Here is a 24,832-nt window from a genome sequence, read left to right on the forward strand (position 1 = left end):
GACAATTTTAGCCTCATGAATTCCACATATCAGGTGCTCATGACTTAAATGTCATTCTAAACCCCTTTCTTGATTTATTCTGACTTTATTTTGTTTTTGTTTAAAATTGTGCCGTGCCGCTGCTCAGGTCAAAACCATCTAAAAATAAAACAATCTTTAAAGAAAAAAAAAATTTCAAAATGTTGACCTCCTGGCAAAGTCTACAGCTAGATTTATCAGAGGAGGGGCATGTGACTTGGTAAGACACAGCACAAGCTCAAAGGAAACAGCTGCTCATTTCATACATTAGCACTTGGCAAGTGAGCAAGAAGCAGGGATGTTTGTGGAATACCTCCGCACTGAGAATTACAGTAAGTAACCCAGGCATTTTCCTGTTGTTATGTCCTGCGCGGGTGGTATTCTTTCTGTCCTTTGCCTATTGTGTTCCCACACTCATCCAGAACATTGCAGCCACAGGGAAATGAATGTGTTAAGAGCAGATACATGTTGTATAGAATTGTTATCAATATGCTTGGTTGTGAACTAGTTAATGTGACAAAGGATGCAATTCTGCAGTGAACAACCGCAAACTATTTTTAGCTGAATGTGTGTCTAATTTTGGCACAGTTTGCCAACTTTGATGCAGAAACTTTTACTTATCTATGCCTTTGGGGTGAAAGCACACAATGAAGTTTTTAATATAGCGATGAGGGGTGCTACTACTACCTACCGGGGTACAAACCACAATGGAACCTTGGCGCATCCTGAGTGTGTTTTCACCCTTATAGGCAATGTCTGCAAACAAGTTAAACTAGTGGTAAATTCAGGTTTTCATCTGGAAAGCAGGATCTTTGCTGTTGCGATCAGCGAAGTAGGCTAAGGTCGGCTCACGGTACCTCTGGGCTGCTTACAACACTACATTCTTAACAAGTCATATGAGTTTTTTGTCTGCTAATCATGCTGGATACCAAGAGCTTGAGGCTGTCTCATGATTCTGCTTACAAAAACATTGCCATTCCATAGAAACAGGATATAGAAACTGAACTCAATTCATTTCGCATCAAAATAACTTAATTCATCCTTAGAAATGTATAAATATAAATAGTAAAATAATGGTTTGTCAATAAAACTTGGTGAGAGAGACTTGTGTACTGACTTCTCCATGGCTAAATGAGTTTTGTCGCTTGAGAATTAAAGATTACGTATTAAGAATATGTTGCTATTTTAGTCCATACTGTGAGCAGTGGAGGTTTTCACAAAAAGTTAACGTCAACACATAGCCTGGAAAGCAATGTACTGTAAATGAAATTTACGCTGTTATTTCTTAGCAAACTAAAGGTCCTTTTGGTTAATTGTGAGGCTGCGTTACTGTACACGCTGTATAGAAATAGCTTAAAAGCATGTTTGGCACTGTACTATTATATGCCATATATTTCTGAGCCTGATTCGGAATGGGCCGGAGAAGTTTATATGCCATGACTATGCATGTGGCTTTAAGGATGGAGCTCTGCATATTGATTTCTATGTTTGAAGTTCCGCCCTCTATAGCAATGTCCATAGAGGGACATGTAAATAAACCATCCCCCTTATCAGCCACAGGCTGTATACAAGACAAGGGCCAGGTGTGCATAGGAATGGCGCCCCCTGTATGGTACCTTATAAAGGAGACCCTTATCCTATATTCCATGTAAGCATATTGTTTACAAATAACAATACAACATAATATCTAATTTTATAAACTTCATTATAAATAAAATATAAATTACACTGCAAAAATAATATACTGTGCAATGTCTAAAGTAGATTTGTCACACAATTCACACACAATTGGAGTAGCTAAAAATTCTATTCAAAATCAATCCAGCCAATAAAGTTACTATTCTTTGTTTTTATTGCTATGAGCTGGGAGTTTTGAATTATTTTATATCACTAGTGCTTCAACATATATAACAACTACATCAACTGACTGACTGCCCTAAACAAAAATATATTTAGGCTTCATTTACATATTCATCGAAAGCTTTGCTTTGCACCATTATTGCAGATTTTATTTTAATAATGGGACAAAAAGTATGCTGCATGCCATATTTGTTATGTCTCGAGAGTAATCTGGCAAAATGATGGGCACCAGACAGAAACCTGGTCAGCTGGGTCTTTCTGGATTCATTGGCGTCTGTCATGCATCTGGCACAGATTTTAAACTAGCCTTACATTACACTGCGCTGTCAGTGTCACAAAAAAGTATATACCCCCTGTGCCCTGTATCTGGTAAAATGCCTCCAATATATTGATTCAGTTCAATGCTAAGCAATCTTCCAACCCCTATATACCAAGTGAACCTGGAATATTGTCATTAGTATAGCATTACTGGATATCTTGACGACTCCTACTCCTACTGGTGCACAAATGTTACGTGATATGTAAAATATACTAGATCCTAGAGACACTCGACTCTAGACAGAAGACTTGGTTACCACATCCTTCTGATAAATTTAGATAACTCAATTGAATTCCAACAGTAGATCTTATCAGTAGTGTTTTTTCTGCTTTATTGCCTGGATAATCTGATGATAATCTGCATGGAATGGATGTTCTTTCCATTATGGAGGCCTTGAGTGTAATTGACCTTTATTTATTGAGAACAGTTGCATATGTTCCAATAAGTAGTCTTGCTTGCTTGTTTCCATTTTTGCCTTACTAGTGAATGAAGAGAACCATGCATACGCCTTTCCGTTGGGGGGGGGGGGGGGGGGCGGTTAACTATTGGGGGTACAGAGGTAGGAGTTGGATCGGGGTCTTAGTGTTTGAGGAGAACCAAGTCGCCTCTGCCTTGAGAGAAGAAATCATCAATATAAATGGCACATGGTAGATATGGGAGTCATGTTACAGTTTACAGATTGGGGCCCAGAAGCTACAAGTTACGCCTCTGTCTCCATTTGTTCTTGGTCCTGCTGTGACAACCAGAACTGCCCACCACATAGGTGTGGGTCCCAGAGGTGGGACCTGCATCTGTCCTGGGGATATTCCATAAACAACTAATTTAATATTCCTTTATGGTGCCTTAACATGACTTGATAATGATAGTCTTTATGTATATATACTCAGAAAAGACCATACTTTAAAAAGTTTATTGCTTTGACCTTGGTCCATTAGAACAAATGGCACAGGCGATGACCCAGAAGTGTTTTGCATTGGCTGAAAGTAAGATTTATAAATATATTTTGGATACAGTCAGTGACCCAACTTCATATATTTAACATTGTGTTAGAGTACAATGTAGTCATCTGTGTTATCAGTTGTCTATGGGAAGAGGCTAAACACAGGATGCTTCTATTGGAATTAAGGAACAGGAAGTATGCAGTGAGTAGTAAAAGATCTTCTCCTGTATGCTTAGCTTAATCTCATGTATGTTTATTTGTATAGATGTGAGGAACCTTGTAAATGGCATTGTGAAAGACAACGTGTAGAAAAGCTTTAGCATTACTGTATCTGCACTCAAACTTTATTTGCACGAAACTAATTATAAGAGTTGATTAATATAGACAAATCCTATTCTGTATGTTACTAACCTGACTGTTAGCTGACCAATGCAGGTCTGACATCTGGAACCCCTGGCAATGAGCTGACCACTGCAGATTGTAATGTCCCAAAGGGTGTGGACCCTCTGTGTTACCTTACCGGTTTGACTTAGGAGCTGAGTCCCTTTTGGTTTTCACCCTTTATCTCACTTCTGGTTGCAAAACTTATCTTCTTGGAGCAGACAGTGGATAGGTGAAGCATAGAAGGGGGGCACGTGGACCGGGCTGCCAGGACATGCTGAACATCAGCAGGGGCCAACGATTGGCATTTCAAGCTGAAGGAACCCCTAGTGATTGAACCACTAGTTATCAGCCATTATTGCTGGGGAAAGCTGTTACTGTATAGGCAAGGACACATGAATGACTGCTGGATGGCTCTTGTGGCCCTTCACTCCCATCACTGTCAGCCATACATTCCCGGCTTACTCAGAAATATCTAGGCCTGCTGAAATGTTCGTTTGTCAGCTGGTAGCTGGGCCCATTACACAACGCAATATGGGTTTATTCATATTCACCCTGTCTAATAGAGCCCTAAGTTAACTGATATAGTGGCAGCCCTGTTAGGCAGTGAATGTCAACTTATATATTGCTCCCTGTAGGCCGTTTTTTTTTGCTCAGGGAAACAACTGACTATATTTCCTCTTACATAAGATTATCTCATACAGCACTCCTAGAAGTAGGACAAATTAGCAGTTTTTAGTCAAAGTAGTAGTAGTAGTATTCCTTAGTATTTGCCATTAAGTTTAGTTCTTGGCCTTTTACAAAGAGTACAATTATCAGCTGACAAAAAGGCACATACACACAAAATATACAGGGGGTATTTATTAGGATCGGTGTCTTACACTCATGTCATATGACTTACTTGCACCAAATTTATGACATCTCAAGCACCATATGCACATCTCTCACTATAGGAATCTGTGCACCAGACTTAGAAATCTACTCCAGCTATGAGCATTTTAACCATAACTTACTCCAATTTCTGGCACGAGTTAGGTTAGAAAATATATTTAAAAAAATGTGGGAGCTCAACGTAAAAAGAGAAAACCTATACCGAGGATATTGCGTTGCACATACCCATGTGCCAAGAAAGAGTACTAATAGTGTAAAAAGGGGAGGCAGTCCTGCTAGGCTAGGTCAGAGTAAAAGATATAAGGTCAAAAATTTGAAGAAAGAGAGAGAGAAAAAAGAAAACGTGTCTAAAATAGCATAAAATGATAACATTTATTTGGAAAAATGATGTGAGGTCTGCGGCAGGGCCCTTGTCGCAGACTGGTCACTAGATAAAATGGTTACAATGGTATAAAATGCTAAAAATATAAAATATACACAGTGGTATTGCACTTCACTAATTGGACAATGAGACAATGAAAGTGGGGCAATGGGACAGTGCAAACAGTATCTGTTTTTTACACTCACATGTTCTTATAGACCCAGTTTTTGACTTTTTACAAGGGGTAAAAGGAGAAAAATCCTCTAAAAATTTGTAACCCAATTTCTATTGAGTAAGGAAATACCTCATTATGTGTATGTCAAGTGTTCAACGGGCACAGTAGAGGGTTCAGAAGGGAAGAAGCGACAATGGGATTTTGGAGAGGGAGTTTTTCTGAAATGGTTTTTGGGGGGCATGCCACATTTAGGAAGCCCCTATGGTGTCAGAACAGCAGAAATCCCCCCACATGGCATACAATTTTGGAAACTACACCCCTCAAGGCACGTAACAAGGGGTCCAGTGAGCCTTAACACCCCACAGGTGTTTGAGGACTTTTTGTTAAAGTTGCATGTGTAAATGAAAAAAACAAATTTTTTCACTAAAGTGCAGTTTTTCCCCCAAATTTACCATTTTTACAAAGGGTAATGGGAGAAAATGCCCCACAAAATTTGTAACACCATCTTTTCTGAGTATGGAAATACCCCATGTTAGGATGTAAAATGCTCTGCGGGCGAACTACAATGCTCAGAAGAGAAGGAGTCACATTTGGCTTCTGGAAAGCAAATTTAGCTGAAATGGTTTTTGGGGGGCATGTCGCATTTAGGAAGCCCCTATGGTGCCAGAACAGCAAAAAATACCCCACATGGCAAACTATTTTGGAAACTACACCCCTAAAGGAATGAAACAAGGGGTACAGGGAGCCTTAACACCTCATAGGTGTTTGACGACTTTTTGTTAAAGTTGGATGTGTAAATGAAAAAAAAAAATTTTTTCACAAAAATGCTGGTTTTCCCCAAAATTTTAAATTTTTACAAGGGGTAATAGGAGAAAAATACCATCTAAAATTGTAACCCCATCTCTTCTGAGTATGGAAATACCCCATGTATGGATGTCAAGTGCTCTGCTGGCGCACTACAATGCTCAGAAGAGGAGGAGCCCCATTGAGCTTTTGGAAAGAGAATTTGTTTGGAATGGAAGTCGGGGGCCATGTGCATTTACAAAGCCCCCGTGGTGCAAGCACAGTGGACCCCCCCCCCACACGTGACCCCATTTTGGAAACTACACCCCTCACAAAATGTAATAAGTAGTGCAGTGAGTATTTACACCCCACTGGTATTTGACAGATCCTTGGAACAATGGGCTGTGCGAATTAAAAATTTAATTTTTCATTTTCACAGACCACTGTTCCAAATATCTGTCAGACACCTGTGGGGTGTAAATGCTCACTGTACCCCTTATTACATTACATGAGGGGAGTAGTTTCCAAAATGGGGTCACATGTGGGGGGGGGGTCCATTGTTCTGGCACTCTGAGGGCTTTGTAAACACACATGGCCTTCAATTCCGGACAAATTTTCTCTCCAAAAGCCCAATGGCGCTCCCTCTCTTCTGAGCATTGTAGTTCGCCCGCAGAGCACTTTACATCCACATATAGTTTTTTTCTTTCTCAGAAGGAATGGGGTTACAAATTTTGGGGGGCTTTTTTCCTATTTTTCCTTGTGAAAATGAAAAATTTAGGGTAACACCAGCATTTTTGTGAAAAATATATATTTTTTCGTTTTCCCATCCAACTTTAATGAAAATTCGTCAAACACCTGTGGGGTATTAAGGCTCACTATACCCCTTGTTACGTTCTGTGAGGGGTGTAGTTTCCAAAATGGGGTCACATGTGGGTATTTATGTTTTTGCGTTTATGTCAGAACCGCTGTAAAATCAGCCACCCCTGTGCAAATCACCAATTTAGACCTCAAATGTACATAGTACGCTTTCACTTCTGAGCCTTGTTGTGCGTCCACAGAGCATTTTACGTCCACATATGGGGTATTTCCGTACTCAGGAGAGATTATGTTACAAATTTTGGGGGTCTTTTTTTTTTCCTATTACCGCTTGTGAAAATAAAAAGTATGGGGCAACACCAGCATGTTCATGTAAAAATTAATTTTTTTACACTAACAGGCTGGTGTAGCCCCTAACTTTTCCTTTTCATAAAGGGTAAAAGGAGAAAAAGCCACCCAAAATTTGTAGTGCAATTTCTCCTGAGTAGTGAAATACTCTATATGTGGCCCTAAACTGTTTCCTTGAAATACGACAGGGCTCCGAAGTAAGAGCGCCAAGCGCATTTGAGGACTAAATTAGAGATTGCATAGGGGTGGACATAGGGGTATTTTTACACCAGTGATTCCCAAACAGGGTGCCTCCAGCTGTTGCTAAACTCCCAGCATGCCTGGACAGTCAGTGGCTGTCTGGAAATGCTGGGAATTTTTATTTTGCAACAGCTGGAGGCTCCGTTTTGGAAACACTGCCGTACAATAGGTTTTTCATTTTAATTGGGGGGGTCAGTGTAGGGGGGTGTATATGTAGTGTTTTACCCTTTATTATGTAGTAGTATAGTGTAGTGTTTTTAGGATACATTCACACGGGCGGAGGTTTACAGTGAGCTTCCCGCTAGGAGTTTGCGCTGCAGCGGAAAATTTGTCGCTGCTCATACTTGAAGCAGGAAACTCACTGTAAACCTGCCCATGTGAATGTACCCTGTACCTTTTAGCTAACTCAGTATTTTCAAACCAGTGTGCCTCCAGCTGTTGCAAAACTACAACTCCCAGCATGTATGTCAATAAATAGAACCAGCCAGCGTTAGGGTATGTTGGGAAATGTAGTTATGCAACAGCTGGGGGTACGCAACTACAACTCCCAGCATGCTGAGACAGCTGTTTGCTGTTTGGGCATGCTGGGATTTGCAACTTCTGGAGGGCTACAGTTTAGAGACCACTGCACAGTGACCTCCAAACTGTGGCCCTCTAGATGTTGTAAAACTCAAATCTCAGCATGCCCAGATAGCAAACTGCTGTGTGGGCATGCTGGGAGTTGTAGTTTTGCCAGATATAGAGGGCCACAGTTTAGAGATCAATGCACAGTGATCTCCAAACTGTAGCTCTCCAGCTGTTGCAAAACTGCAAATCCCAGCATGCCCAAACAGCTGTCTGGGCATGCTGGGAGTTGTAGTTTTGCAACATCTGGAGGGCTACAGTTTAGAGACCACTGTATAGTGGTCTCAAACTTTAGCCCTCCAGATGTTGCTAGGCAACTCACCGGCTTCCGTAGGATCCAGGGAGCCGCATCGCCGTCCTGTTCTGCCACCGATCACCGCTGGCGATTGCCGCCCACTGCTGCCGCCGATGGGTAAGTGGACTTCGGCGCCAGTCCTCGTTGGTTTCCCCATTGTGCCCGGCCTACTGTGGGTGGGCAGAATGGGGAAACCGAAAGTTAATCCCCCGCCCCCGATCTGTTATTGGTCGTTGCTTCTTGACGACCAATAGCAAGGATAGGAGGGGCACCCCTGTCACCTCACTCCTATCCCTTCAGGGGGATCGTGGGTGTCTTGGACAACCCCGATCCCCCTTATTTTCCAGGTCACCGTAGACCCGTATGACCCAAAATCGCAGCAAATCGCTGGTGTGTATCGCTGACATGGGGGGGGGGTCTGATGACCACTTGGGCATTTGCACGGGGTGCCTACTGATAGATATCAGCAGTCACCCTGGTCCGGTCCCCGCGAAATTCCCATGGACTTACGCATACATCCTTGGTCCTTAACTACCAGGTAGCTAATATGTATGCGTACGTCCTTGGTCCTTATGGGGTTAAGAGCCTCAACACATATAATGTATAGACAATACAAAATGAATATACAAACATAGACACATCTAGTGGGCCCAGGTGGGCCAGGGAAACCCAATCAAAGAGGGAAGTCTCCTTTGACCATGCCATACTCACAGACTGCTGCATTGAAAGAGTTAAATGAGTGGGATTGAAGAATTGGAGCTGCTAGGCCCCATTCACACTGCAGATAGAACCAGGTGCCAATAGATAGAACCAGCCAGCGCTAGGACCACTCTGAGATGCATGTTTATTCTTTCTGCGGATAAATAATCCTACATAAGACAGTGGAGTATTGACCTCTAGAGAACACATGGTGTAAATTTACGCCCTCTGTCCGCTCCCGGTCTATGAAGCACACTCAGGAGCTGAACCCACCGCTAATGTTAGACATCAATGTTCAAGGCAATCTCTGGCATTAACCCTTTAGTAGCCACAAAGATTTCAGGGTCTAAAAGTGCCAAAAATAAAATGTTGGCAGCTGAGGGATTGGAACCACCCTGACAAAATCATGGGGTCTCGATCAGCTGAGAGGATGGACATAGGATCTCCTGTCCTTTTTCCATCCTGTCCAATCACAGCATTGTTTAATGGCAAAGCATTATTCAGTGTACGCAATCGAAAAATTGCAATTAATAGTGTCCCCTATGGGGAATATAATATAGTGAATAAAATGTATAGTGAATAAAAAAAAAAAACTTCATCAATGTGAATTAGCCCCCTTCCCTTATAAAAGTTGTAACCCCCTCTCCCTTTTCCTATTTTTCAAATAAAATTATGTAAACCAAAATAAAAAATACATATATGGTACTGCCGTGTGCACAGGTGTCTGAACTATTAAAATATAACATTAAAGGGGTACTCCGCTGCTCAGCGTTCGGAACAAACCCGGAGCTTGTGACTTCATAGCCCTGCCCTCTCATGAAGTCACCCCCACCCCCTAAATGCAAGTCTATGGGAGGGGGCGTCACGCCCCCTCCAATAGACTTGCATTGAGGGGGCAAGGCTATGATGTCACAAGCTCCCGGCGCAGGCTCCAGTGTTTGGAACAATTTGTTCAATATGCTGAGAAGCAGAGTAGCCCTTTAATTAAAATGCACGATCAATTGCGTATACATAAATACATACCAAAGTCCAGAATCACTTCATTAACCTTCACTTCATAAGTGATCAAAAAAATACCATCAAAACTAAAATTATACCAATAAAAACGACAAATCATACAGCCCAATATACAGAAAAATAATAGTGTTATAGGGGTCAGAAGAGGACAATTTTAAGCACACTCATTGTCTCACAAAAAGTTCAAATTTTCTAAAAGTAGTAAAATAAAATAAAAGTTATATAAATTGTGTATCATCGTAATCCAATGGACCTACAGAATAAAGATAAAGTGTCCTTTTTTTTTTTACCAAAAAGGGCACTACTTAGAAAAAGTCTCAAAAAGTTGCAGTTAGATGAATGATGTCATTACAAAGTACAATTCATGGTGCAAAAAACAAGCCCTCCTATGGGTCTGTAGGTGGAAAATTGAAAGTGTAATGACAGGTGAGGAGGAAAACACGGAAGTGCAAAAATGTAAAATCCCAGAGTCCTTAAGGGGTTATACAATGCTTATCTATTTTAAATATAACTTAAGCATATAATATTGACATTCACCACTTTTTCCCTGTAGTCATTTTACTGTACAAACCCAAGTATTACTTAAATAGCCTGTTGTCCAGCAATGACATGCAGGAAGCAGACAACAATTATTTTGTCCGATTGCTATCTGGGTGTACAATGGTTGGGAATATTTACAAAAGTTAAAATAAATTGAATTATTGAATTAAAGAATACATTAATAGTTCCAGATAGATGTAATAGTAAAGTGTCATTTTAAAAACTGCTAGTTATTTGAAATGAATCTCTTCATCTACCTTTAAATACATGATGTTTTAAAGGTGACAGTACTTGCTCTGCCAGTCACACAGACCATAGACCACAGCCCCGAGACCTTACAATCTCCTACTACTTCCAGCTCATAAATATTTTTGAAATCTTGCTTCTTCCTCACTTGTGAACGAATTAAGGAGATCTTACGTCTCTTACGTTGGCCATACTGTCAGCTGACAGCTTCCCCATACACATGTTTGGCTCACTTGAGAATGTATGTGTTCTGAAAGGGGATGGGAAAGAAATCTGACCCCAGACTCCTCTAGTGGAGACTTAACTCACTGAAATGAAAAGGATTGGGCAATAAAAATCCAACATGCCCAATCCTAATGTTGAGATTTCCTGCTGTAAGGAGGCCAGAGACTGCTACTACAGTGTCCTTTGTGGCCTACCCTAAAACAAACTTACACCCCTCACACTTGATTAACACACTGAATGCCAGGCTTTGTATGAAGATCTCGATGTATCAGTCAAGCATGAGTGGCTGTAAGGAGAGTGTGGGCAGTGTGATTAAATGCGTTGCGGCTCTGTCTCCGGTTCTTACCCGGCGGCAAGGAACAGTGATTAAACTGTTTGGCATCAGAGGAAGCTTATGGGCACAGCATCAAAACACTATGCCCACATCTAAAAGGTACTTGGAATAAATAGTTTCAACAGTTTAGACTCTCCAAAATGTGGAAACCAGGCACTAATTTTTAAAAAAACAATGGCCCTCATTTACTTAGAAAATCGGGTTGTAAGTCTATGTTGCTTTCTTACCCGACTGCTTTTTTCCCCTGGTATTTATTATTATGTCGCATCCTGTTTGTCGCACGTGGGTTTTGTTGGTTTTGGTTTGCAACTCCTCTGAGTTGTCGGGAAAAAATCCACAACAATTCAACAAATTCGGGTTGGAAATCTTTATAAATACGTGGGAAAGCTTAAAAATGTCGGGTTATGCCCCTTTTTCGGGTTTGGGAGAATCCACATTGGGTCCGTTGGGAAAAAATTTTGCATCGTGTCGCAGACTGGCGCACGATGTCTGCGACATGTCGCAGACTAAGATACGCCAAAAAAAACAGACAAAAAAACTCGGGTTTAGAATAGTAAATGAGGGCCAATGTACATTCTCTACATATTGTAAAACGAGTACAAAAAAAGCAGCAGTTTTTAAAAATGTAATAATGCCTTCTCTTAAAGTCTATGGAAAAGCAGCCATCGGTGCACAAATGTTATTGTAATTACTGACGTCTTTTTTACACAATGGCCCTTAAGAGTGGGGTGTAGGTTTATTTGTGGGTTTTAATTCCCTACAATTTATTTTCCATGGTATTTTCTAAGGTTTCCCTACATTTTCCCCTTTCCCTACACTAAGCATTTTTTATGCTCTGATCTGTCTGGTTTTCCTCAGCTGAAATCCACCACATTTTCTGTGGAAACCTTAGTAAATATGTTGGGTTTTAGTGACAATGTCAGGAACACGCACCTTTTCAGTGACAACGCCCCCTTTTCCCAATGGCCACTCCTCTTTTTCGGGTTTTCTTATCAAAATGGAGAGTTAGTCTGGGATTTTTCAACTCTGGCGCAGACAGAATTTGTGGCACACAAACCGACAAAACATGTCTGGTTTGCCATAGTAAATGAGGGCCAATGTGTGCACTAATTGTTGCTTTTTCATAGATTTTGAACACATTATTACATACAAACACTGCTGATTTTTTAACCTATTTCACTGCTATTCTTCTTTTTTTCTTGTCCTAAGAATGTATATTGTTCTGCAAATATCTCAACATTTTGGAGAGTCTAAACTTGGGAAAGGTGCGAATATCAGAATGGTAAAAAAAAGTAAAAAATTCCTCAAGACTAAGTTGTTTTTTAAGGTTAATAAGTAAAAGGCCCTTCATTTCTAAAAATGTACATTTTATATAGATGTTTCATGTGGAAACTAGCAATAGAAAAAATTCAGACTCTCTGTTGCATATAAGCTATTTTTGCTAGTACAAGTAGAGTATCATGTTTAACCTGTATCAGAATAAAAAAAAAATCTCCTGGTCATTTATAGTAATGAGAAATTAGCTCTAATTTTCATATGTGAGGCACTTATTATTATGTTCCTTTACACAAGCAAAATAGACATGCACACAGTTCCTATGCAGACCTATAAGTCCTAATGGTTACAGAATGCAAACAAACCATGTATAGTCTCATTATACAGATAGGTCTTAAAGGGAATCTGTCAGCTGTATTTGCCACTAAGAGTTGCAGACACCATTGTATAGCTATAAGGGTATAAAAGCAAGCTGTACCTTTTCTGGAGCTGATAGTGGTTGCCAAATTTATAAAATTGCCTTTTTATTTTCATCCAAGTGCTACAGCTGGGCTCACCTTCTTGCTTGCCTTCACCCCCCAACCCCTCATTGGCTGACATACAGGGCTCTTTCTATCAATCAAAGAGGGGCTGGGAGATGGCAAGTTAGGAGTTGTGCCAGGCTGTGACACTTTAGCAGCTCGGCTCGACCTCCTTGACACTTGACTGAGAACCCCCCCGTCATTTTCTGACTTTGATAACCACCATCAGGTCTAGGAAGGGTACAGTTTGCCCTTATACCCTAATACAGTGTTTCCCAACCTTTTTTTTTCCTGTGGGGCACACCAAACAAAAAAACCACGAAAAACGCCTCCAAAAAAGTAAATTTAAGTAGTATACAGTACACTTATATAATTAGTAGCATTGTAGCACTTCAAATGAGAAAAAAAAGCTTACCTTTGTAGTGGTCAAAAACGTCTGGCGCGAGAATGGTTGCTCTCCCCAGGCTCATCATCACATTTATCAGAATCACAAGCACCATTCCCTCGTAATCATCATCATCACCACCACCATTATTCCCTCTCCCCCAGGCCCATCATCATCATCAGTACAACAAGCACCATTAAAGGGGTACTCTGCTGCTCAGCGTTTGGAACAAAATCTTCCGAATGCTTAGAGCAGTGACATTATAGCTCCGCCCCCTCATGACATCACGCCCCTTCAATGCAAGTCTATGGGAGGGGGTTGATGGCTGACACGCCCTCTCCCATAGACTTGGATTGAGGTGGCGCGGTGTAAGGTCATGTGGGGGTGGGCTATGAGGTCACGAGCTCTCGGCGCCTGCTCTAAGCGTTCAGAACATTTTGTTCCAAATGCTGAACGGCGGAGTACCCCTTTAACCCACCCAATCATCATCATTATCACCACCACCATTATTCCCTCTCCCCCAGGCCCATCATCATCATCACGACCACCATTATTCCCTCTCCCCAAGGCCCATCATCATCATCATCAGAATCACAAGCACCATTAACCCCCCCCCAATCATCATTATAATCACAGTGTGAATTCGGGTAGAAAAACAGACATGGTGCACATCTACAATCTTGTATAATGATCTGATTGCTTCTCAGCATAATATCAAAACTAACAGGTTGTTAGTATACATTTTTGATCAAAAAGTACAAGCCCACTCGCCACGTCAAGGCCACCTATCCAGAGTGGGTCCCTAACGTCCCTAGCATAAAATGGCGCAGCATCGGGCGGCGACCACCACCGCCGCGACACCAATGCCCACAGGGGGGAATGACCCACCGGCAGAGCGGCACCAATGCCACTCAAACCAGTCTATGGGCCGCACCCCCCCGCAGACACGGCGCCACGGCAGCAACGGACACCGCACAGTACCACACCAGTGTGAACAGGGATGTAATAGCTCACTTACCATGCTCTCCCAGTCAGACTGGGAGGCTGCTAGGAAAGAAATGGCCCATATATAGCTAACTACTACTTATATAGGGTTGGGCTGAGGGGGTGGGGAAGAGTGCAGCACATTATTTATTTATTTATCATTATAATCACCACCACCATTATTCCCTCTCTTCAATGCTTAGAGTAACAGCACCGTCATACATATGCACAGGGGCGGACTGACCGGCCAGTCCAATCAGACATTGTCTGAGAGCCCGGCTGGGTAAGGGGCCCACTGCTGCCGCTACTGAGGATTAAGGACACTTGTCCCGGATCCCCAGCAGGCAGCCCGGCCTTCTCCTGTATGTGCGGTACATGCACATACAGGAAAAGGCGTCCCCTCTGTGTGAGTCACATCTGCGATTTACACAGGAGACGTGACTTCCGCCCTTACGCAGTGCAGGCACCGATGATGTCACTTATCGGCATCGGCACTGTGTAGGAAGAAAGACACGGGCCCCTGCTGCTGAGGAAAGAACGCTGCGTGGGACATCAAGTGAGCGTAATTTTTTTTATTTTCAACCTGGGAAGGGGGCTGCCTGCACCAACTGGGGGGAACTCTATCTCTGCTGTCTACACCTTCTGGGGGGCTCTATCTCTGCTGCCTACACCTACTAGGGGGACTTTAACTCTGCTGTCTACATCTACAGTGGGGACTCTAACTCTGCTGCCTACACCTACTGTGAGGAAACTCTGCTGCCTACACCTACTGTGGGGGAAGTCTGCTGCCTATACCCACTGTGGGGCAACTCTGCTGCCTACACCCATTGTGGGGTAACTCTGCTGCCTACACCCACTGTGGGGGAACTCTGCCGCCTACATCCACTTTGGGGGAACTCTGCTGCCTACACCCACTATGGGGGGATCTGCTTCCTACACCTACTATGGGGAACTCTGCTGCCTACACCTAATGTGAGGGACTATCTACTATGTTCATGCCTAGCTAATATGGGGACAAACTACTAAACTAAAAGGAACTACTACTTCTATAGGGGGTTTTCATAATGCCCCTTCTGGGGGCACTGGGTGGAGGGGGTGGTGGCTTCCTAATTGACTAACTAGCTCCCTGGCTACCTAACTGTGTACCTAGATGCCTAACTAATTACCTTTATACCTGGCTATCTAACCACCTACATACCTGGCTGCCTAAATACCTACCTACATATCCTCTCTAACTACCTGCATACCTGGCTACCTAACTATGTACATACCTGGCCTTCATACATGGCTGCCTAATTTCCTACCTGGCTAGTCACCTATTTACATATCTGGCTTCCTGATCTACCTAGTTAACTATTTACCTGGCTACCTACCTACCTGCTCTTTTACTGTGCAGGACACAAAGGAGGGCATTGTTAAAGGGGTACTCCGGGACTTATACATATTTTCCCCTATCCAAAGGATAGGGGATAAGATGCTTGATCGCGGGAGTCCTGCGGCTGGGGACCCCCGGGATCACCCGTTTGTAATCAGTCCCCGGAGCGTGTTCGCTCCGGGTCTGATTACGGACGACCACCGGGCCGGCGGCGTGTGACGTCACGCCTCCGCCCCCGTGTGACATCACGCTCCGCCCCTCAATGCAAGCCTACAGGAGGGGGCGTGACAGCTCCGGGGACTGATTACAAACGGGGTGCCGTGTTCATGATCCCGGGGGTCCCCAGCTGCGGGACTTCCGCGATCAGGCATCTTATCCCTTATCCTTTGGATAGGGGAAAAGATGTATAAGCACCGGAGTACCCCTTTAAGGGCTTATAGATGGAAAGATTATGTAGGGGGAGGGCACTGGAAAAATGCATGTTTGTAACATGTTTGTCCTGCAGATGTTAAGAGATTGACATGGTACAGCTGATATCTACTGCCATATGGACCTATATATAATCACTTAAATTGTACACAGATCTCTATACAGCTGGTATCTACTGCCATATGGTCTTGTATATAATCACTTAAATTGTACACAGATCTCTGTACAGCTGGTATCTACCGCTATATGGGCACTGTGTATAATCATTTATATAGTATGCAGATTCTGTATAGTATACTGCTCTGTGTATAGTAATGCTGGAAGTTGTACAGCTCCACTCCTAGCCCACTGAATACACCTGTGCCTTGGACCCGCCGGCACTGCCCCGGCTTCAAGGCAGAATCCAATACAAAAACAAATGTCCAGCACTAGGTGATCATATGCAAATTCTTGGCTCTTTATTGGGATCAACAGGATACAAACAGCACAAGGTTTTTATCATGCTGTTTGTATCCTGTTGATCCCAATAAAGAGCCAAGAATTTTCATCTGATCACCTAGTGCTAAACATTCACTTTTGTATTGGGGTCTGTGTATAGTGGTTTATTCAGTACAGTATGGTGGTATTATCCAGTTATTGTGTGGTGGTATATATTTACTCATTGTATACTGGTATTATTTATCATGGAAAATTATTTTACCTACCTTAAATTTTTTCTGTCCAGAGGTGCAGGACAGTCAGGCAGCAAGCTGGGTTACAGTTAGAAAACGGGGTAAAGGGAAAAGGGTCAGGGAGGCTTGTCCTCATCTGGTACACCCCAACAAGTTTGCCCAGCTGACAGATGAGGGGGATGCCATTTCAGAGCTAGCAGTACTGCAGCAAGACTCTGCCTCTGAGCGCCAGGGGGGTGTCTGCTCCAGTAAGGAGGGAGGGAGGAGTGCAGGGCAGGCCAGACAGGTACTGGTAGTGGGGGACTCAATTATTAGGGGGACCGACAGGGCGATCTGTCACAAAGACCGGGATTGCCGAACAGTGTGTTGTCTTCCTGGCGCTCGAGTTCGGCACATCACGGATCGGGTTGACAGGTTGCTGGGTGGGGCTGGAGAGGACCCAGCCGTCATGGTACATATTGGCACCAATGACAAAGTAAGAGGTAGGTGGAGTGTCCTTAAAAATGATTTCAGGGACTTAGGCCGCAAGCTTAAGACAAGGACCTCCAAGGTAATATTTTCAGAAATATTACCTGTACCATGAGCCACACCAGAGAGGCAGTGGGAGATCAGGGAGGTAAACAAGTGACTCAGAAGCTGGTGTAGGAAGGAGGGGTTTGGGTTCATGGAGAACTGGGCCAACTTCGCTGTCGGTTACCGGCTCTACCGTAGGGACGGGCTGCACCTCATTAGGGAGGGTGCAGCTGTGCTTGGGGAGAAGATGGCTATAAGGGTGGAGGAGTGTTTACACTAGGGACTGGGGGGAGGGAACGTACAACGTAGAGTGGGAAGATACTGTGGATAGAGAGGGGAGATTTATTAATGTATCTGGGGGTGGAGCGTTGCTTGGGGAGAAGATGGCTATATGGGTGGGGGAGTGTTTAAACTAGGGACTGGGGGGGAGGGAACGTACAACGTAGAGTGGGAAGATAGTGTGGATAGAGAGGGGAGACTTATTAATGTATCTGGGGGTGGAGCGGAGGAACGGGTTAGAATAGTTAATAGGGATAGGCTTCAAAGGAAGAAAAAAACATACACCATTGAATTGCATGTTGACTTATGCCAGAAGTCTGACAAATAAAACAGATGAACTGGACTGGTTGATGTCTGAGGAGAATTATGACATAGTGGGTATAACAGAGACTTGGTTGGACGATACCTGTGACTGGGCGGTCAACATACAGGGTTATAGTCTAATCAGGAAGGATCGGACAAAACAGAAAGGGGGAGGAGTCTGTCTTCATGTAAAGTCCAGTCTGAAGGCCGGACTGCGGGAGGATATATGTGAGGAAAACGATAATGTGGCGTCAATATGGGTAGAAATATATGGAGATAAAAATAAAAAAATTCTGATAGGTGTTTACTATAAGCCACCAAACATAATGGAAGAGTCAGAAGATCAATTAATGAGACAAATAAACATGACAGCAAATCAGAATGAAGTGATAATAATGGGGGACTTTAACTATCCTGATATAAATTGGGAGACTGTGAATCTCATAAAGGAAACAGGTTTCTGATTATAGCTTAAGACAATTATCTGTCCCAAATGGTGCAGGGCCCGACCAGAGGGGGCGCCATGCTAGACTTAATATTAACCAACAGACCTGATAGAGTAATTAATGTGCAAGTAGAAGGACACCTAGGAAATAGTGATCATAATATAATACATTATAACTTGTTCATAAGGGAATCTCTCGAGGAGCCACAGAAACAATGAACTTTAGGAAGGCAAAGTTTGACCAACTCAAAGAAGCCCTTTACAATATAAAATGGGATAATGTCCTCAAAAACAGCAATACTGACACTAAATGGGAGACTTATAAAAAATATCTTAAAGGGGTACTCCGCCCCTAGACATCTTATCCCCTATCGAAAGGATAGGGGATAAGATGTCAGATCGCGGGGGTCCTGCCACTGGGGACCCCCGGGATCTCGGCTGCAGCACCCACCTGTTGCGGCTTCCGGCAGCGCTGGAGGCTCTCATCCTAATGGCTCACGACCACGGTGACGGGAGATCGTGACGTCTTGATTCCCAGCGGCGGGACCCCCGTGATCTGACATCTTATCCCCTATCCTTTGGATACGGGATAAGATGTCTAGGGGCAAAGTACCCCTTTAAACACTCACTGTAAGATGTTTATACCTTATGGGAATAAAAGGGTCAGAAATAAAAGAAAACCAATATGGATGAATAAAAATGTTAAGGGGGCAATACATTATAATAATAAAGCATTTAAACTACTAAAAGAGGACGGCAGTGAGGAAGCATTAAAAAGCTATAGAGAAAAATGTAATATATGTAAAAAACAGATAAAAGCCACAAAAATAGAGAAAGAAAGACTCATTTCCAAAGAGAGTGGTACTTAACGCACCAGGACGTACATTTACGTCCTAAGCATAACCGCGGGCATCGGAGCGATGCCCGTGTCATGCGCGGCTGATCCCGGCTGCTGATCGCAGCCAGGGACCCGCCGGCAATGGCCGACGCCCGCGATCTCGCGGGCGTCCGCCATTAACCCCTCAGGTGCCGGGATCAATACAGATCCCGGCATCTGCGGCAGTTCGCGATTTAAATGAACGATCGGATCGCCCGCAGCGCTGCTGCGGGGATCCGATCGTTCATATCGCCGCACGGAGGTCCCCTCTCCTTCCTCCGTGCGGCTCCCGGCATCTCCTGCTCTGGTCTGTGATCGAGCAGACCAGAGCAGAAGATTACCGAAAACACTGATCTGTTCTATGTCCTATACATAGAACAGATCAGTATTAGCAATCATGGTATTGCTATGAATAGTCCCCTATGGGGACTATTCAAGTGTAAAAAAAAATGTAAAAAAATGTAAAAGTAAAAGTAAAAAAAAAGTGAAAAAATCCCCTCCCCATATAAAAAAGTAAAACGTCCGTTTTTTCCTATTTTACCCCCAAAAAGCGTAAAAAAATTTTTTTGAGACATATTTGGTATTGCCACGTGCGTAAATGTCCGAACTATTAAAATAAAATGTTAATGATCCCGTACGGTTAACGGCGTGAACGAAAAAAAATTAAAAAGTCCAAAATTCCAACTTTTTTAATACATTTTATTAAAAAAAAAATATTAAAAAATGTATTAAAAGTTTTTTATATGCAAATGTGGTTTTAAAACAAAGTACAGATCATGATGCAAAAAATGAGCCCCCATACCGCCGCTTATACGGAAAAATAAAAAAGTTATAGGTCATCAAAATAAAGGGATTATAAACGTACTAATTTGGTTAAAAAGTTTGTGATTTTTTTTAAGCGCAACAATAATATAAAAGTATATAATAATGGGTATCATTTTAATCGTATTAACCCTCAGAATAAAGAACACACGTCATTTTTACCATAAATTGTACGGCGTGAAAACAAAACATTCCAAAATTAGCAAAATAGCATTTTTCGTTTTAATTTCCCCACAAAAATAGTGTTTTTTGGTTGCGCCATACATTTTATGATATAATGAGTGATGTCATTACAAAGGACAACTGGTCGCGCAAAAAACAAGCCCTCATACTAGTCTGTGGATGAAAATATAAAAGAGTTATGATTTTTAGAAGGCGAGGAGGAAAAAATGAAAACGTAAAAATTAAATTGTCTGAGTCCTTAAGGCCAAAATGGGCTGAGTCCTTAAGGGGTTAACTATATAAATAACAAAAAGGTCAAAAATGAAAGTGATGGCCCTTTAAAAAACGATAAAGTAGAAATTATAAACGGGGTTCAGACAAAAAGCAAATATATTAAACAAATTCTTCTCCACTGAATTCACCGAGGAAAGTGAAATGCCAGGTGAAATACAGCGAGAAAAGGTGAACTCCCCAATACAGGTCACCTGTCTAACCCAGGAAGAAGTACAGTGCCGCCTACAAAAGATCAAAATAGACAAATCGCCAGGTCCAGATGGCATTCCCCCCTATGTTCTAAAGGAATTAAAGAAGAACTACGGGATTTAACGTTTTATCCCCTATCCTAAGGATAGGGGATAAGTTTCAGATCGCGGGGGGTCCGACCACTGGGGCCCCCCACGATCTCCCGTACGGGGCCCCGGCTCTCTGGTTAGAGAGGGCGTGTTGACCACCGCACGAAGCAGCAGCCGACACACCCCCTCCATACACTGCTATGGGAGAGCCGGAAAATGCAGAAGGCAGCGGTTCGGCTCTCCCATAGCAGTAAATGGAGGGGGCGTGTCAGCCGCTGCCTCATGCGGTGGTCGACACACGCTCTCTATGCAGAGAGCCGCGGCCCCGTACGGGAGATCGTGGGGGGCCTTAGCGGTCGGACCCCCCGCGATCTGAAACTTATCCCCTATCCTTAGGATGGGGGATAAAATGTTAAATCCCGTAGTTCTCCTTTAAGTAATGTAATAGAAAGACCCCTATTTTTAATATTCAGGGACTCTATAGTAACAGGGACTGATCCCCAGGACTGGCACATGGCAAATGTGGTGCCAATATTTAAAAACGGGGACAAAAGGTGACCCAGGAAATTATAGACCTGTTAGTTTAACCTCTGTTGTATGTAAATTGTTTGAGGGTTTTCTATGAGATGCCATTTTTTAATATCTTGATAAAAATAAATGCATGACTCCATATCAGCATGGCTTTATGAGGGATTGTTCGTGTCAAACTAACCTGCTCAGCTTTTATGAGGAGGTGAGCTCCAGACTGGACCAGGGGGAATCGCTGGATGTCGCATATCTGGATTTTTCCAAAGCATTTGATACGGTGCCACATAAACGGTTGGTGCATAAAATGAGAAGGATTGGGCTGGGGGAGAATGTGTGTAAGTGGGTAAGTACCTGGTTCAGTGATAGGAAACAGAGGGTGGTTATTAATGGTACTTATTCTGATTGGGTGACTGTTACTAGTGGGGTACCATAGGGGTCATTCTTGGGTCCTGTCCTATTTAATATATTCATTAATGACCTTGTAGAGGGGTTGAATAGTAAAGTAGCAATATTTGCAGATGATACAAAACTCTGTAAAGCGGTAAACACAATAGAGGACAGTGCACTGTTACAAATGGATCTGGATAGGTTGGAGGTTTGGGCTGGGAAGTGGCAGATGAGGTTCAACACTGATAAATGTAAGGTAATGCACATGGGGAGGAAAAATCCAGGCTGGGATTATGTATTAAATGGGAGCACACTTGGACGACTGACGTGGAAAAGGACTTGGGAGTCTTTGTTAACAGTAAATTTAGCTGTAGTGACCAGTGTCGGGCAGCTGCTGCCAAGGCAAATAAAATAATGGGGTGCATCAATAGGTGCATAGATGCCCATGACAAGGAAATAATTCTACCACTGTACAAATCATTAGTCAGACCACACATAAAATACTGTGTACAGTACTGGGCACCAGTGTACAAGAAAGATATAGTGGAGCTGGAGAGGGTTCAAAGACGGGCAACCAGTGTAATACGGGGAATGGAAGGATTACAGTACGCAGAAACATGATCAGAATTAGGGTTATTTAGATTAGAAAAAAGAAGGCTTAGGGGAGACCTAATAACAATGTATAAATATATCAGGGGACAGTACATAGATCTTTCCCATGCTCTATTCATACCCAGGACTGTATCTATAACAAGGGGACATCCTCTACGTTTAGAGGAAAGAAGGTTTGTACTCCAGCACAGATGAGGGTTCTTTACTGTAAGAGCAGTGAGACTGGAATTCTCTCCCGGAGGAGGTGGTCATGGTGAACTCTGTAAAAGAATTTAAAAGGGGTCTGGATGCATTTTTGGAGAATAATAACATCGCTGGTTATTTATATTAGATTTATAGGTACAGAAGGTTGACCCAGGGATTTATTCTGACTGCCATATTTGGAGTCGGGAAGGAATTTTTACCTCTAGTATGAGGGTTTTTTGTCTTCCTCTGAATCAACTCAATAGGGACTCATTAGGGTTATAGGTTGAACTTGATGGACTCTGGTCTTTTTTCAACCTTATGAACTATGTTACTATATATAAAATTTTGTTTATTTTGTGTGATGGGGTGGTGGAGGGATTTGGCTGGCATATGGGCAGAAGTGTGACAAGCTGCAAAGCATCGCAGGGGGCCCTTACTTTTTTTGGTCCGGGGGCCCTGAGTGTTGTCAGTCCGTCCCTGCACATGCAGTTTGCTTCAGCTGCGGCTCCACCTCAGTATGCATTGAGATAAATAATCTCGGTTTAGGTCAGTGCCCTCCTCTTAACACTCTACTGTATGCTATTACAATTCCCCTAACATTTGCCATGTTGAGAGGAAGACAGAACACTCCCATGCATATTAGATTGTTGGCCAGTCCCAGTCCTACCAAAATCAACAGGCGTCTATTTAATGTGTATGACCACTTTTACTTTTCCTTTTGTCTCTTCTTGCTACCCATGAGCAAACATCTTCAAATATGTTCTTTAGCATTATGTTTTTTTGCGGTCTAGAACAAGATAATATACTGAACTTTTGCAGATTGTCGTAGAAACATTTTTAAGACTAAGACCATCAATACTAAATAGATGGGGGCTGACTCCTAGCACAGTTAATTAAAGGGGCCACAGTGCATGCCGACTCTGATAAGACTCTATTGTACGTTATTGCTCTGTATCAAAACTGTTTTGTTCTTTGGATGGATACTTCACATCTTTTGGCGGCTGACAATATTGTTTTGGAAAATTTTACATAATATAATGAGCAATTGAAAAAAGAAGCATTGTGTGTCCCACATGTTTATTTACTATTGAAATATAGGCCAGGAGGAAGAAGGTGTGTAATGGACTGTGTGTTCATACCACTAAGGTTGTGACTATTTTTAGTGCTGCAGCCAGTTCAGTGTTTACATCGATCTCCGTGTGGTTGGTACTTTGCAAACACCATATTTTTGTAGTGGTGTTGCAAGTTATTGCTCGCTGTCTCATTCAAGCAATTATGACAATACTTCAGTACAATGCATCACCGCTAAAAAAAAAATACTTTGTAGTGAGTGAATATGGGTGCTTACAGATCCCCCTCCCCATTAAAAGTGTGTTGTATTACAAAATCCTCTATATCTATTCTACAGATATCCTTCTGAATCTCCTATAGTCATCAGCTATAGCAGCTCTAATTGCTGGTAGTTATGTCCAAAACTTAGCCAAGCCATGTAGAGGAAACTGAGACATATTTATGTAATTACTCAAAGTCCAATGGCACTCTATGATATAGACCTCATAGTCTGAAAGAGGACACGTGGCCCACCCAGAAAATGAGATTATAGGGTGCCCTTATCTAACATGTTTTTACAGTTTCTTCATATGTCCTTTAGTCCAGATATATGAGGGTTTATAGTTTTGTCTAACAATTCATGGACTCAGATGGGCATGAGCTTAATTTTAAATGGAGTGAGTATCGCATTATGGGTGGGATTATACAGTCAGGGGGTGGGAATGTTTTCCATTGAGGGGTGTGTTTACCTAATACCACAGCCAAAGGATTTTCTTGTAAAAGATTGTTTCACAAAAGGAGCAATACACATCTTAGTCTATTGTCTTTATTAAGGTGGCCATATACATTAGATAAAAGTAGGTTAATGACTGAACAACCATTGAACTAAGGATCATCTGATGAACGATCATTTCACAGATGCAGGCATTCACATTTTAGTCCATATTGGCTGTCAAAGTTGTCCAAACTGGCCATACATGATCAATGACACAGAGTGAAGGATGAACCATCTTTCTGAGAATATTCTGTGACCGTTCTGAAAATAACAGTCTGTCTTTGGTCGGCTAAAATGGCTGTTGTTACATATCACACAAAATTTTGGTTGAAATAGTCCAATCATCAACTAAGGTGTATGGGCAAAGGTTGAATAATCTTTCTGAGAATATTCTGGGAGCATCATAGTAGTGTTTATTGGATAAAAATTGGCTAAAATGATGGTTATTTGTTACATTTCATCTGCCCAATGATCATTTTAGATGAACACATCTGCTTTTAGCAATTTGTATCTAATGTGCATCGGTGCTTTAACGCATTATGAATCCTGAAATAAAATAACGTTTTTCA

The 24,832-nt window shown here is 42.4% G+C and overlaps 1 protein-coding gene across 2 annotated transcripts in view; it reads left to right on the top strand.

Annotated features, from left to right (window-relative positions):
* The first annotated feature begins 218 nt into the window (after positions 1-218).
* The window catches only part of RASGRP3 (RAS guanyl releasing protein 3), a 110,806-nt gene continuing 86,192 nt past the window's right edge, over positions 219-24,832 (top strand). The window contains exon 1 of one of the 2 annotated variants that reach the window (XM_056567411.1): positions 219-350. The gene's annotated coding sequence lies outside the window, so the exon portion shown is untranslated. The remainder of the gene's footprint in view (positions 351-24,832) is intronic. The other variant, XM_056567410.1, reaches the window with a different exon arrangement.

The sequence above is a fragment of the Hyla sarda genome, chromosome 3, assembly GCF_029499605.1.
Source record: "Hyla sarda isolate aHylSar1 chromosome 3, aHylSar1.hap1, whole genome shotgun sequence".
NCBI lineage: Eukaryota > Metazoa > Chordata > Amphibia > Anura > Hylidae > Hyla > Hyla sarda.